Source organism: Phalangium opilio, unplaced genomic scaffold (genome assembly GCF_054372755.1).
Source record: "Phalangium opilio isolate 3A_F unplaced genomic scaffold, DU_Popi_V2 ptg000031l_1, whole genome shotgun sequence".
Classification (NCBI taxonomy): domain Eukaryota; kingdom Metazoa; phylum Arthropoda; class Arachnida; order Opiliones; family Phalangiidae; genus Phalangium; species Phalangium opilio.
In genome coordinates this window covers 775,317-791,035 of record NW_028324158.1, presented here as the reverse complement: position 1 = coordinate 791,035, position 15,719 = coordinate 775,317, and the positions used below count along the sequence as shown (strand labels likewise).

General features: G+C 29.1%; 1 non-coding gene across 1 annotated transcript; it reads right to left on the bottom strand.

Moving 5' to 3' along the window:
• Positions 1 to 676: 676 nt before the first annotated feature.
• On the bottom strand, positions 677 to 749 carry TRNAS-GCU (transfer RNA serine (anticodon GCU)). Its single transcript has one exon. It is a non-coding gene; the product is annotated as a tRNA-Ser (tRNA).
• Positions 750 to 15,719: the final 14,970 nt, after the last annotated feature.

Here is a 15,719-nt window from a genome sequence, read left to right as displayed (position 1 = left end):
TTGCGCCACGGAAGCCCAAAAATTAAATGGTCGTCAGGTATTGTGGAAAAACTTTGGCATTTTACATTACATTTGAGATCCCACAACACCGCTCCCGGGTGGGCTCGAACCACCAACCTATTGGTTAAAAGCCGAACGCGCTAACCATTGAGCCACGGAAGCTCAGAAATTAAATGGTTGTCACGTATTGTGGAAAAGTTTTGACTTTCTACGCTACATCTGAGACCCCACAGCTCCGCTCTAGGGTGGGCTCGAACCACCAGCCTCGCGGTTAACAGCCGAACGCGCTAACATTGCGCCACGGAAGCCCAAAAATTAAATGGTCGTCAGGTATTGTGGAAAAACTTTGGCTTTTTACGTTACATTTGAGATTTTACAACACCGCTCCCGGGTGGGCTCGAACCACCAACTTTTCGGTTAACAGCCGAACGCGCTAACCATTGCGCCACGGAAGCCCAAAAATTAAATGTTCGTCAGGTATTGTGAAAAAACTTTGACTTTTTACGTCACATCTGAGACCTTACAACACCGCTCACGGATGGGCTCGAACCACCAACCTTTCGGTTAACAGCCGAACGCGCTAACCATTGCACCACGGAAGCCCAAAAATTAAATGTTCGTCAGTTATTGTGGAAAAACTTTGGCTTTTTACGTTACATTTGAGATTTTACAACACCGCTCCCGGGTGGGCTCGAACCACCAACTTTTCGGGTAGCAGCCGAACGCGCTAACCATTGCGCCACGGAAGCACAAAAATTAAATGGTCGTCAGGTATTTTGGAAAAACTTTGGCTTTTTACGTTACATTTGAGATTCCACAACACCGCTCCCGGGTGGGCTCGAACCACAAAACTATTGGTTAATAGCCGAACGCGCTAACCATTGAGCCACGGAAGCGGTGTTGTGGTATCTCAAATGTAACGTAAAAAGCCAAAGTTTTTCCACAATTCCTGACGACCATATAATTTTTTGCCTTCCGTGGCGCAATAGTTAGCGCGTTCGGCTGTTGACCGAAAGGTTGGTGGTTCAAGCCCACCCGGGAGCGGTGATGTGAGGTCTCAGATGTAACGTAAAAAGCCAAAGTTTTTCCACAATACCTGACGACCACTTAATTTTTGGGCTTCCGTGGCCCAATGGTTAGCGCGTTCGGCTGTTGACCGAAAGGTTGGTGGTTCGAGCCCATCCGTGAGCGTTGTTGTGAGGTCTCAGATGTGATGTAAAAAGTCAAAGTTTTTCCACAATACCAGACGACCATTTAATTTTTGGGCTTCCGTGTTGCAATGGTTAGCGCGTTCGGCTGTTAACCGAAAGGTTGGTGGATCGAGCCCACCCGGGAGCAGTGTTGTGAGATCTCAAGTGTAACGTAAAAATCCAAAGTTTTTCCACAATACCTGACGAACATTTAATCTTTGGGCTTCCGTGTTGCAATGGTTAGCGCGTTCGGCTGTTAACCGAAAGGTTGGTGGTTCGAGCCCATCTGGGAGCGGTGTTGTGAGGTCTTTGATGTAACGTAAAATTCAGAGTTTTTCCATTATACCTGACGAACATTTAATCTTTGGGCTTCCGTTGCGCAATGGTTAGCGCGATCAGCTGTTATTCAAAAGGTTTGTGGTTCGAGCCCATCCGGGAGCGGGTTTGCAAGGTCTCAATCGAGATGAAATCACTTTTAATGAGTATTTTATATGTAATTAAGCTGAATTCGGTCGAAACTTTGTCCAGAACAAAATGCATTAAAAAGTGTACCGAAATAATCGCATGTTTTTTTTCTTCAAGATACAAAATCCGTGACAACAATTTCTTATTGAAAATTCAATTTGAACAGTTTTTGAATGAATATCGTTACATTTGCTTGAATTAAAGCAAAAAGTACAAAAATAATGGTTTCATTGGTTATATTTGAAAATAGTGAAGAAATACTCAAAATATGCTTCTCTGGCCGAGAAAAGTCGATTTTGAAAATGTTATGAAAAATCGAGGTACATTTTTATTTATTGATCAATCGAGATGAAATCACTTTTAATGAGTATTTTATAGGTATTTAAGCTGAATTCGGTCATAAATATGTCCAGAAAATAATGCATTAAAAAGTGTACCGAAAAAATAGCATGTTTTTTTCTTCAAGATACAAAATCCGTTACAACGATTTCTTATTGAAAATTGAATTTGAACAGTTTTTTGAATGAATATCGTTACATTTGCTTGAATTAAAGCAAAAAGTACAAAAATAATTGTTTCATTGGTTATATTTGGAAATAGTGAAGAAATACTTAAAATATGCTTCTCTGGCCGAGAAACGTCGATTTTGAAAATGTTATGAAAAATCGAGGTACATTTTTATTTATTGATCAATCGAGATGAAATCACTTTTAATGAGTATTATATAAGTATTTAAGCTGAATTCGGTCAAAAATTTGTCCAGAAAAAAATGCATTCAAAAGTGTACCGAAAAAATCGCATGTTTTTTTCTTCAAGATACAAGATCCGTGACAACAATTTCTTATTGAAAATTCAATTTGAACAGTTTTTTGAATGAATATCGTTACATTTGCTTGAATTAAAGCAAAAAGTACAAAAATAATGGTTTCATTGGTTATATTTGAAAATAGTGAAAAAATTCTCAAAATGTGCTTTTCTGGTCGAGAAACGTCGATATTGAAAATGTTATTGAAAATCGAGGTACATTTTTATTTATTGATCAATCGAGATGAAATCACTTTTAATGAGTATTTTATAGGTAAATAAGCTGAATTGGGTCATAAATATGTCCAGAAAATAATGCATTAAAAAGTGTACCGAAAAAATCGCATGTTTTTTTCTTCAAGATACAAAATCCGTTACAACGATTTCTTATTGAAAATTGAATTTGAACAGTTTTTTGAATGAATATCGTTACATTTGCCTGAATTTAAGCAAAAAGTACAAAAATAATGGTTTCATTGGTTATATTTGAAAATAGTGAAAAAATTCTCAAAATGTACTTCTCTGGTCGAGAAACGTCGATTTTGAAAATGTTATGAAAAATCGAGGTACATTTTTATTTATTGATCAATCGAGATGAAATCACTTTTAATGAGTATTATATAAGTATTTAAGCTGAATTCGGTCAAAAATTTGTCCAGAAAAAAATGCATTCAAAAGTGTACCGAAAAAATCGCATGTTTTTTTTCTTCAAGATACAAGATCCGTGACAACAATTTCTTATTGAAAATTCAATTTGAACAGTTTTTTGAATGAATATCGTTACATTTTCTTGAATTAAAGCAAAAAGTACAAAAATAATGGTTTCATTGGTTATATTTGAAAATAGTGAAAAAATTCTCAAAATGTGCTTTTCTGGTCGAGAAACGTCGATTTTGAAAATGTTATTGAAAATCGAGGTACATTTTTATTTATTGATCAATCGAGATGAAATCACTTTTAATGAGTATTTTATAGGTAAATAAGCTGAATTGGGTCATAAATATGTCCAGAAAATAATGCATTAAAAAGTGTACCGAAAAAATCGCATGTTTTTTTCTTCAAAATACAAAATCCGTTACAACGATTTCTTATTGAAAATTGAATTTGAACAGTTTTTTGAATGAATATCGTTACATTTGCCTGAATTTAAGCAAAAAGTACAAAAATAATGGTTTCATTGCTTATATTTGAATATAGTGAAAAAATTCTCAAAATGTGCTTCTCTGGTCGAGAATCGTCGATTTTGAAAATGGTACTAATAACCGAGGTACATTTTTATTTATTGATCAATCGAGATGAAATCACTTTTAATGAGTATTATATAAGTATTTAAGCTGAATTCGGTCAAAAATTTGTCCAGAAAAAAATGCATTCAAAAGCGTACCGAAAAAATCGCATGTTTTTTCTTCAAGATAAAAAATCCGTGAATTCAATGATTTCTTATTGAAAATTGAATTTGAACAGTTTTTTGAATGAATATCGTTACATTTGCATGAATTAATGCAAAAAGTACAAAAATAATGGTTTCAGTGGTTATATTTGAAAATAGTGAAGAAATACTCAAAATATGCTTCTCTGGCCGAGAAACGTCGATTTTGAAAATGTTATTAAAAATCGAGGTGCATTTTTATTTATTGATCAATCGAGATGAAATCACTTTTAATGAGTATTTTATAGGTAATTAAGCTGAATTCGGTCAAAAATTTGTCCAAAAGAAAATGCATTAAAAAGTGTCCCGAAAAAATTGCATGTTTTTTTTCTTCAAGATACAAAATCCGTGACAACGATTTCTTATTGAAAATTGAATTTGAACAGTTTTTTGAATGAATATCGTTACATTTGCTTGAATTAAAGCAAAAAGTACAAAAATAATGGTTTCAGTGATTATATTTGAAAATAGTGAAAAAATTCTCAAAATGTGCTTCTCTGGTCGAGAAACGTCGATTTGGAAAATGTTATTGAAAATCGAGGTACATTTTTATTTATTGATCAATCGAGATGAAATCACTTTTAATGAGTATTTTATAGGTAAATAAGCTGAATTGGGTCATAAATATGTCCAGAAAATAATGCATTAAAAAGTGTACCGAAAAAATCGCATGTTTTTTTCTTCAAGATACAAAATCTGTTACAACGATTTCTTATTGAAAATTGAATTTGAACAGTTTTTTGAATGCATATCGTTACATTTGCTTGAATTAAAGCAAAAAGTAAAAAAATAATGGTTTCATTGGTTATATTTGAAAATAGTGAAAAAATTCTCAAAATTTGCTTCTCTGGACGAGAAACGTCGATTTTGAAAATGTTATTAAAAATCGAGGTACATTTTTATTTATTGATCAATCGAGATAAAATCACTTTTAATGAGTATTTTATAGGTGATTAAGCTGAATTCGGTCAAACATTTGTCCAGAAGAAAATGCATTAAAAATTGTACCGAAAAAATCGCATGTTTTTTTCTTCAAGATACAAAATCCGTGACAACGATTTCTTATCGAAAATTGAATTTGAACAGTTTTTTGAATGAATATCGTTACATTTGCTTGAATTAAAGCAAAAAGTAAAAAAATAATGGTTTCATTGTTTATATTTGAATATAGTGAAAAAATTCTCAAAATGTGCTTCTCTGGTCGAGAAACGTCGATTTTGAAAATGGTACTAATAGCCGAGGTACATTTTATTTATTGATCAATCGAGATGAAATCACTTTTAATGAGTATTATATAAGTATTTAAGCTGAATTCGGTCAAAAATTTGTCCAGAAAAAAATGCATTCAAAAGCGTACCGAAAAAATCGCATGTTTTTTTCTTCAAGATAAAAAATCCGTGAATTCAATGATTTCTTGTTGAAAATTGAATTTGAACAGTTTTTTGAATGAATATCGTTACATTTGCATGAATTAATGCAAAAAGTACAAAAATAATGGTTTCAGTGGTTATATTTGAAAATAGTGAAGAAATACTCAAAATATGCTTCTCTGGCCGAGAAACGTCGATTTTGAAAATGTTATTATAAATCGAGGTGCATTTTTATTTATTGATCAATCGAGATGAAATCACTTTTAATGAGTATTTTATAGATAATTAAGCTGAATTCGGTCAAACATTTGTCCAGAAAAAAATGCATTAAAAAGTGTATCGAAATAATCGCATGTTTTTTTTCTTCAAGATACAAGATCCGTGACAACAATTTCTTATTGAAAATTCAATTTGAACAGTTTTTTGAATGAATATCGTTACATTTGCTTGAATTAAAGCAAAAAGTACAAAAATAATGGTTTCATTGGTTATATTTGAAAATAGTGAAAAAATTCTCAAAATGTGCTTCTCTGGTCGAGAAACGTCGATTTTTAAAATGTTATTAAAAACCGAGGTACATTTTTATTTATTGATCAATCGAGATGAAATCACTTTTAATGAGTATTTTATAGGTAATTAAGCTGAATTGGGTCATAAATATGTCCAGAAAATAATGCATTAAAAAGTGTACCGAAAAAATCGCATGTTTTTTTCTTCAAGATACAAAATCCGTGACAACGATTTCTTATTGAAAATTGAATTTGAACAGTTTTTTGAATAAATATCGTTATATTTGCTTGGATTAAAGCAAAAAGTAAAAAAATAATGGTTTCATTGGCTATATTTGAAAATAGTGAAAAAATTCTCAAAATGTGCTTCTCTGGTCGAGAAACGTCGATTTTGAAAATGGTACTAATAACCGAGGTACATTTTATTTATTGATCAATCGAGATGAAATCACTTTTAATGAGTATTTTATAAGTATTTAAGCTAAATTCGGTCAAAAATTTGTCCAGAAAAAAATGCATTCAAAAGTGTACCGAAAAAATCGCATGTTTTTTTTCATCAAGATACAAATTCCGTGAACACGATTTCTTATTGAAAATTGAATTTTAACAGTTTTTTGAATGAATGTCGTTATATTTGCTTGGATTAAAGCAAAAAGTACAAAAATAATGGTTTCAGTGATTATATTTGAAAATAGTGAAAAAATTCTCAAAATGTGCTTCTCTGGTCGAGAAACGTCGATTTTGAAAACGTTATTAAAAATCGAGGTACATTTTTATTTATTGATCAATCGAGATGAAATCACTTTTAATGAGTATTTTATAGGTAATAAGCATAATTCCGTCAAAAATTTGTCCAGAAAAAAATGCATTCAAAAGTGTACCGAAAAAATCGCATGTTTTTTTCTTCAAGATACAAAATCCGTGACAGCGATTTCTTATTGAAAATTGAATTTGAACAGTTTTTTGAATAAATATCGTTACATTTGCTTGAATTAAAGCAAAAAAAACAAAAATAATGGTTTCATTGGTTATATTTGAAAATAGTGAAAACAGACTCAAAATGTGCTTTTCTGGTCGAGAAACGTCGATTTTGAAAATGGTACTAATAATCGAGGTACATTTTGATTTACGATCAATCGAGATGAAATCACTTTTAATGAGTATTTTATAAGTATTTAAGCTAAATTCGGTCAAAAATTTGTCCAGAAAAAAATGCATTCAAAAGTGTACCGAAAAAATCGCATGTTTTTGTTCTTCAAGATACAAAATCCGTGACAACGATTTCTTGTTGAAAATTGAATTTGAACAGCTTTTTGAATGAATATCGTTACATTTGCTTGAATTAAAGCAAAAAGTAAAAAAATAATGGTTTCATTGCTTATATTTGAAAATAGTGATAAAATTCTCAAAATGTGCTTCTCTGGTCGAGAAACGTCGATTTTGATAATGGTACTAATAATCAAGGTACATTTTTATTTATTGATCAATCGAGATGAAATCACTTTTAATGAGTATTATATAAGTATTTAAGCTGAATTCGGTCAAAAATTTGTCCAGAAAAAAATGCATTCAAAAGCGTACCGAAAAAATCGCATGTTTTTTTCTTTAAGATAAAAAATCCGTGAATTCAATGATTTCTTATTGAAAATTGAATTTGAACAGTTTTTTGAATGAATATCGTTTCATTTGCATGAATTAATGCAAAAAGTAAAAAAATAATGGTTTCATTGGTTATATTTGAAAATAGTGAAAAAATTCTCAAAATGTGCTTCTCTGGTCGAGAAACGTCGATTTTTTCAATCGAGATGAAATCACTTTTAATGAGAATTTTATAAGTATTTAAGCTAAATTCGGTCAATAATTTGTCCAGAAAAAAATGCATTCAAAAGTGTACCGAAAAAATCGCATGTTTTTTTTCTCTAAGATACAAAATCCGTGACAACGATTTCTTATTGAAAATTGAATTTGAACAGTTTTTTGAATGAATATCGTTACATTTGCTTGGATTAAAGCAAAAAGTACAAAAATAATGGTTTCAGTGATTATATTTGAAAATAGTGAAAAAAATCTCAAAATGTGCTTCTCTGGTCGAGAAACGTCGATTTTTAAAATGTTATTAAAAACCGAGGTACATTTTTATTTATTGATCAATCGAGATGAAATCACTTTTAATGAGTATTTTATAGGTAATTAAGCTGAATTGGGTCATAAATATGTCCAGAAAATAATGCATTAAAAAGTGTACCGAAAAAATCGCATGTTTTTTTCTTCAAGATACAAAATCCGTGACAACGATTTCTTATTGAAAATTGAATTTGAACAGTTTTTTGAATAAATATCGTTATATTTGCTTGGATTAAAGCAAAAAGTAAAAAAATAATGGTTTCATTGGCTATATTTGAAAATAGTGAAAAAATTCTCAAAATGTGCTTCTCTGGTCGAGAAACGTCGATTTTGAAAATGGTACTAATAACCGAGGTACATTTTATTTATTGATCAATCGAGATGAAATCACTTTTAATGAGTATTTTATAAGTATTTAAGCTAAATTCGGTCAAAAATTTGTCCAGAAAAAAATGCATTCAAAAGTGTACCGAAAAAATCGCATGTTTTTTTTCATCAAGATACAAATTCCGTGAACACGATTTCTTATTGAAAATTGAATTTTAACAGTTTTTTGAATGAATGTCGTTATATTTGCTTGGATTAAAGCAAAAAGTACAAAAATAATGGTTTCAGTGATTATATTTGAAAATAGTGAAAAAATTCTCAAAATGTGCTTCTTTGGTCGAGAAACGTCGATTTTGAAAACGTTATTAAAAATCGAGGTACATTTTTATTTATTGATCAATCGAGATGAAATCACTTTTAATGAGTATTTTATAGGTAATAAGCATAATTCCGTCAAAAATTTGTCCAGAAAAAAATGCATTCAAAAGTGTACCGAAAAAATCGCATGTTTTTTTCTTCAAGATACAAAATCCGTGACAGCGATTTCTTATTGAAAATTGAATTTGAACAGTTTTTTGAATAAATATCGTTACATTTGCTTGAATTAAAGCAAAAAAAACAAAAATAATGGTTTCATTGGTTATATTTGAAAATAGTGAAAACAGACTCAAAATGTGCTTTTCTGGTCGAGAAACGTCGATTTTGAAAATGGTACTAATAATCGAGGTACATTTTGATTTACGATCAATCGAGATGAAATCACTTTTAATGAGTATTTTATAAGTATTTAAGCTAAATTCGGTCAAAAATTTGTCCAGAAAAAAATGCATTCAAAAGTGTACCGAAAAAATCGCATGTTTTTGTTCTTCAAGATACAAAATCCGTGACAACGATTTCTTGTTGAAAATTGAATTTGAACAGCTTTTTGAATGAATATCGTTACATTTGCTTGAATTAAAGCAAAAAGTAAAAAAATAATGGTTTCATTGCTTATATTTGAAAATAGTGATAAAATTCTCAAAATGTGCTTCTCTGGTCGAGAAACGTCGATTTTGATAATGGTACTAATAATCAAGGTACATTTTTATTTATTGATCAATCGAGATGAAATCACTTTTAATGAGTATTATATAAGTATTTAAGCTGAATTCGGTCAAAAATTTGTCCAGAAAAAAATGCATTCAAAAGCGTACCGAAAAAATCGCATGTTTTTTTCTTTAAGATAAAAAATCCGTGAATTCAATGATTTCTTATTGAAAATTGAATTTGAACAGTTTTTTGAATGAATATCGTTTCATTTGCATGAATTAATGCAAAAAGTAAAAAAATAATGGTTTCATTGGTTATATTTGAAAATAGTGAAAAAATTCTCAAAATGTGCTTCTCTGGTCGAGAAACGTCGATTTTTTCAATCGAGATGAAATCACTTTTAATGAGAATTTTATAAGTATTTAAGCTAAATTCGGTCAATAATTTGTCCAGAAAAAAATGCATTCAAAAGTGTACCGAAAAAATCGCATGTTTTTTTTCTCTAAGATACAAAATCCGTGACAACGATTTCTTATTGAAAATTGAATTTGAACAGTTTTTTGAATGAATATCGTTACATTTGCTTGGATTAAAGCAAAAAGTACAAAAATAATGGTTTCAGTGATTATATTTGAAAATAGTGAAAAAAATCTCAAAATGTGCTTCTCTGGTCGAGAAACGTCGATTTTTAAAATGTTATTAAAAACCGAGGTACATTTTTATTTATTGATCAATCGAGATGAAATCACTTTTAATGAGTATTTTATAGGTAATTAAGCTGAATTGGGTCATAAATATGTCCAGAAAATAATGCATTAAAAAGTGTACCGAAAAAATCGCATGTTTTTTTCTTCAAGATACAAAATCCGTGACAACGATTTCTTATTGAAAATTGAATTTGAACAGTTTTTTGAATAAATATCGTTATATTTGCTTGGATTAAAGCAAAAAGTAAAAAAATAAAAGTTTCATTGGCTATATTTGAAAATAGTGAAAAAATTCTCAAAATGTGCTTCTCTGGTCGAGAAACGTCGATTTTGAAAATGGTACTAATAACCGAGGTACATTTTATTTATTGATCAATCGAGATGAAATCACTTTTAATGAGTATTATATAAGTATTTAAGCTGAATTCGGTCAAAAATTTGTCCAGAAAAAAATGCATTCAAAAGCGTACCGAAAAAATCGCATGTTTTTTTCTTCAAGATAAAAAATCCGTGAATTCAATGATTTCTTATTGAAAATTGAATTTGAACAGTTTTTTGAATGAATATCGTTACATTTGCATGAATTAATGCAAAAAGTACAAAAATAATGGTTTCAGTGGTTATATTTGAAAATAGTGAAGAAATACTCAAAATATGCTTCTCTGGCCGAGAAACGTCGATTTTGAAAATGTTATTAAAAATCGAGGTGCATTTTTATTTATTGATCAATCGAGATGAAATCACTTTTAATGAGTATTTTATAGATAATTAAGCTGAATTCGGTCAAAAATTTGTCCAGAAAAAAATGCATTCAAAAGTGTACCGAAAAAATCGCATGTTTTTTTTCTCTAAGATACAAAATCCGTGACAACGATTTCTTATTGAAAATTGAATTTGAACAGTTTTTTGAATGAATATCGTTACATTTGCTTGGATTAAAGCAAAAAGTACAAAAATAATGGTTTCTGTGATTATATTTGAAAATAGTGAAAAAATTCTCAAAATGTGCTTCTCTGGTCGAGAAACGTCGATTTTTAAAATGTTATTAAAAACCGAGGTACATTTTTTTTTATTGATCAATCGAGATGAAATCACTTTTAATGAGTATTTTATAGGTAATTAAGCTGAATTGGGTCATAAATATGTCCAGAAAATAATACATTAAAAAGTGTACCGAAAAAATCGCATGTTTTTTTCTTCAAGATACAAAATCCGTGACAACGATTTCTTATTGAAAATTGAATTTGAACAGTTTTTTGAATGAATATCGTTATATTTGCTTGGATTAAAGCAAAAAGTAAAAAAATAATGGTTTCATTGGCTATATTTGAAAATAGTGAAAAAATTCTCAAAATGTGCTTTCCGGTCGAGAAACGTCGATTTTGAAAAGGTTATTAAAAATCGAGGTACATTTTTATTTATTGATCAATCGAGATGAAATCACTTTTAATGAGTATTTTATAGGTAAATAAGCATAATTCCGTCAAAAATTTGTCCAGAAAAAAATTCATTCAAAAGTGTACCGAAAAAATCGCATGTTTTTTTTCTTCAAGATACAAAATCCGTGACAACGATTTCTTATTGAAAATTGAATTTGAACATTTTTTTGAAAGAATAACGTTACATTTGCTTGAATTAAAGCAAAAAGTACAAAAATAATGGTTTCAGTGATTATATTTGAAAACAGTGAAAAAATTCTCAAACTGTGCTTCTCTGGTCGAGAAACGTCGATTTTGAAAATGTTATTAAAAATCGAGGAACATTTTTATTTATTGATCAATCGAGATGAAATCACTTTTAATGAGTATTTTATAGATAATTAAGCTGAATTCGGTCAAAAATTTGTCCAGACAAAAATGCATTCAAAAGTGTACCGAAAAAATCGCATGTTTTTTTTCTTCAAGATACAAAATCCGTGACAACGATTTCTTATTGAAAATTGAATTTGAACAGTTTTTTGAATAAATATCGTTACATTTGCTTGAATTAAAGGAAAAAGTACAAAAATAATGGTTTCATTGGTTATATTTGAAAATAGTGAAAACAAACTCAAAATGTGCTTTTCTGGTCGAGAAACGTCGATTTTGAAAATGGTACTAATAATCGAGGTACATTTTTATTTATGATCAATCGAGATGAAATCACTTTTAATGAGTATTTTATAAGTATTTAAGCTAAATTCGGTCACAAATTTGTCCAGAAAAAAATGCATTCAAAAGTGTACTGAAAAAATCGCATGTTTTTTTTCATCAAGATACAAAATCCGTGATCACGATTTCTTATTTAAAATTGAATTTTAACAGTTTTTTGAATGAATGTCGTTATATTTGCTTGAATTAAAGCAAAAAGTAAAAAAATAATGGTTTCATTGCTTATATTTGAAAATAGTGATAAAATTCTCAAAATGTGCTTCTCTGGTCGAGAAACGTCGATTTTGAAAATGTTATTAAAAATCGAGGTACATTTTTGTTTATTGATCAATCGAGATGAAATCACTTTTAATGAGTATTTTATAGGAAATTAAGCTGAATTCTGTCAAAAATTTGTCCAGAAAAAAATGCATTAAAAAGTGTACTGAAAAAATCGCATGTTTTTGTTCTTCAAGATACAAAATCCGTGACAACGATTTCTTATTGAAAATTGAATTTGAACAGTTTTTTGAATGAATATCGTTACATTTGCTTGAATTAAAGCAAAAAGTAAAAAAATAATGGTTTCATTGGTTATATTTGAAAATAGTGAAAAAAAACTCAAAATGTGCTTTTCTGGTCGAGGAACGTCGATTTTGAAAATGGTACTAACAATCGAGGAACATTTTTAGTTATTGATCAATCGAGATGAAATCACTTTTAATGAGTATTTTATAAGTATTTAAGCTAAATTCGGTCAAAAATTTGTTCAGAAAAAAATGCATTCAAAAGTGTACCGAAAAAAGTCGCATGTTTTTTTTCTCTAAGATACAAAATCCATGACAACGATTTCTTATTGAAAATTGAATTTGAATAGTTTTTTGAATGAATAACGTTACATTTGCTTGAATTAAAGCAAAAAGTACAAAAATAATGGTTTCAGTGATTATATTTGAAAATAGTGAAAAAATTCTCAAAATGTGCTTCTCTGGTCGAGAAAGGTCGATTTTGAAAATGTTATTAAAAATCGAGGTACATTTTTATTTATTGATCAATCGAGATGAAATCACTTTTAATGAGTATTTTATAGTTAAATAAGCTGAATTGGGTCATAAATATGTCCAGAAAATAATGCATTAAAAAGTGTACCGAAAAAATCGCATGTTTTTTTCTTCAAGATACAAAATCCGTGACAACGATTTCTTATTGAAAATTTAATTTGAACAGTTTTTTGAATGAATATCGTTACATTTGCTTGAATTAAAGCAAAAAGTAAAAAAATAATGGTTTCATTCATTGGCTATATTTGAAAATAGTGAAAAAATTCTCAAAATGTGCTTCTCTGGTCGAGAAACGTCGATTTTGAAAATGTTATTAAAAATCGAGGTACATTTTTATTTATTGATCAATCGAGATGAAATCACTTTCAATGAGTATTTTATAGATAATTAAGCTGAATTCGGTCAAAAATTTGTCCAGACAAAAATCGCATGTTTTTTTTCTTCAAGATACAAAATCCGTGACAACGATTTCTTATTGAAAATTGAATTTGAACAGTTTTTTGAATGAATATCGTTACATTTGCTTGAATTAAAGCAAAAAGTAAAAAAATAATGGTTTCATTGGCTATATTTGAAAATAGTGAAATAATTCTCAAAATGTGCTTCTCTGGTCGAGAAACGTCGATTTTGAAAATGTTATTAAAAATCGAGGTACATTTTTATTTATTGATCAATCGAGATGAAATCACTTTTAATGAGTATTTTATAGGAAATTGAGCTGAATTCGGTCAAAAATTTGTCCAGAAGAAAATGCATTAAAAAGTGTACTGAAAAAATCGCGTGTTTTTTTTCTTCAAGATACAAAATCCGTGACAACGATTTCTTATTGAAAATTGAATTTGAACAGTTTTTTGAATGAATATCGTTACATTTGCTTGAATTAAAGCAAAAAGTAAAAAAATAATGGTTTCATTGGCTATATTTGAAAATAGTGAAATAATTCTCAAAATGTGCTTCTCTGGTCGAGAAACGTCGATTTTGAAAATGTTATTAAAAATCGAGGTACATTTTTATTTATTGATCAATCGAGATGAAATCACTTTTAATGAGTATTTTATAGGTAAATAAGCATAATTCCGTCAAAAATTTGTCCAGAAAAAAATGCATTCAAAAGTGTACCGAAAAAATCGCATATTTTTTCTTCAAGATACAAAATCCGTGACAACGATTTCTTAATGAAAATTGAATTTGAACAGTTTTTTGAATGAATATCGTTACATTTGCTTGAATTAAAGCAAAAAGTAAAAAAATAATGGTTTCAGTGATTATATTTGAAAATAGTGAAAAAATTCTCAAAATGTGCTTCTCTGGTCGAGAAAGGTCGATTTTGAAAATGTTATTAAAAATCGAGGTACATTTTTATTTATTGATCAATCGAGATGAAATCACTTTTAATGAGTATTTTATAGATAATTAAGCTGAATTCGGTCAAAAATTTGTCCAGACAAAAATCGCATGTTTTTTTTCTTCAAGATACAAAACCCGTGACAACGATTTCTTATTGAAAATTGAATTTGAACAGTTTTTTGAATGAATATCGTTACATTTGCTTGAATTAAAGCAAAAAGTAAAAAAATAATGGTTTCATTGGCTATATTTGAAAATAGTGAAATAATTCTCAAAATGTGCTTCTCTGGTCGAGAAACGTCGATTTTGAAAATGTTATTAAAAATCGAGGTACATTTTTATTTATTGATCAAACGAGATGAAATCACTTTTAATGAGTATTTTATAGGTAAATAAGCATAATTCCGTCAAACATTTGTCCAGAAAAAAATGCATTCAAAAGTGTACCGAAAAAATCGCATGTTTTTTTCTTCAAGATACAAAATCCGTGACAACGATTTCTTATTGAAAATTTAATTTGAACAGTTTTTTGAATGAATATCGTTACATTTGCTTGAATTAAAGCAAAAAGTAAAAAAATAATGGTTTCATTGGCTATATTTGAAAATAGTGAAAAAATTCTCAAAATGTGCTTCTCTGGTCGAGAAACGTCGATTTTGAAAATGTTATTAAAAATCGAGGTACATTTTTATTTATTGATCAATCGAGATGAAATCACTTTTAATGAGTATTTTATAGATAATTAAGCTGAATTCGGTCAAAAATTTGTCCAGACAAAAATCGCATGTTTTTTTCTTCAAGATACAAAACCCGTGACAACGATTTCTTATTGAAAATTGAATTTGAACAGTTTTTTGAATGAATATCGTTACATTTGCTTGAATTAAAGCAAAAAGTAAAAAAAATAATGGTTTCATTGGCTATATTTGAAAATAGTGAAATAATTCTCAAAATGTGCTTCTCTGGTCGAGAAACGTCGATTTTGAAAATGTTATTAAAAATCGAGGTACATTTTTATTTATTGATCAATCGAGATGAAATCACTTTTAATGAGTATTTTATAGGAAATTGAGCTGAATTCGGTCAAAAATTTGTCCAGAAGAAAATGCATTAAAAAGTGTACTGAAAAAATCGCATGTTTTTTTTCTTCAAGATACAAAATCCGTAACAACGATTTCTTATTGAAAATTGAATTTGAACAGTTTTTTGAATGAATATCGTTACATTT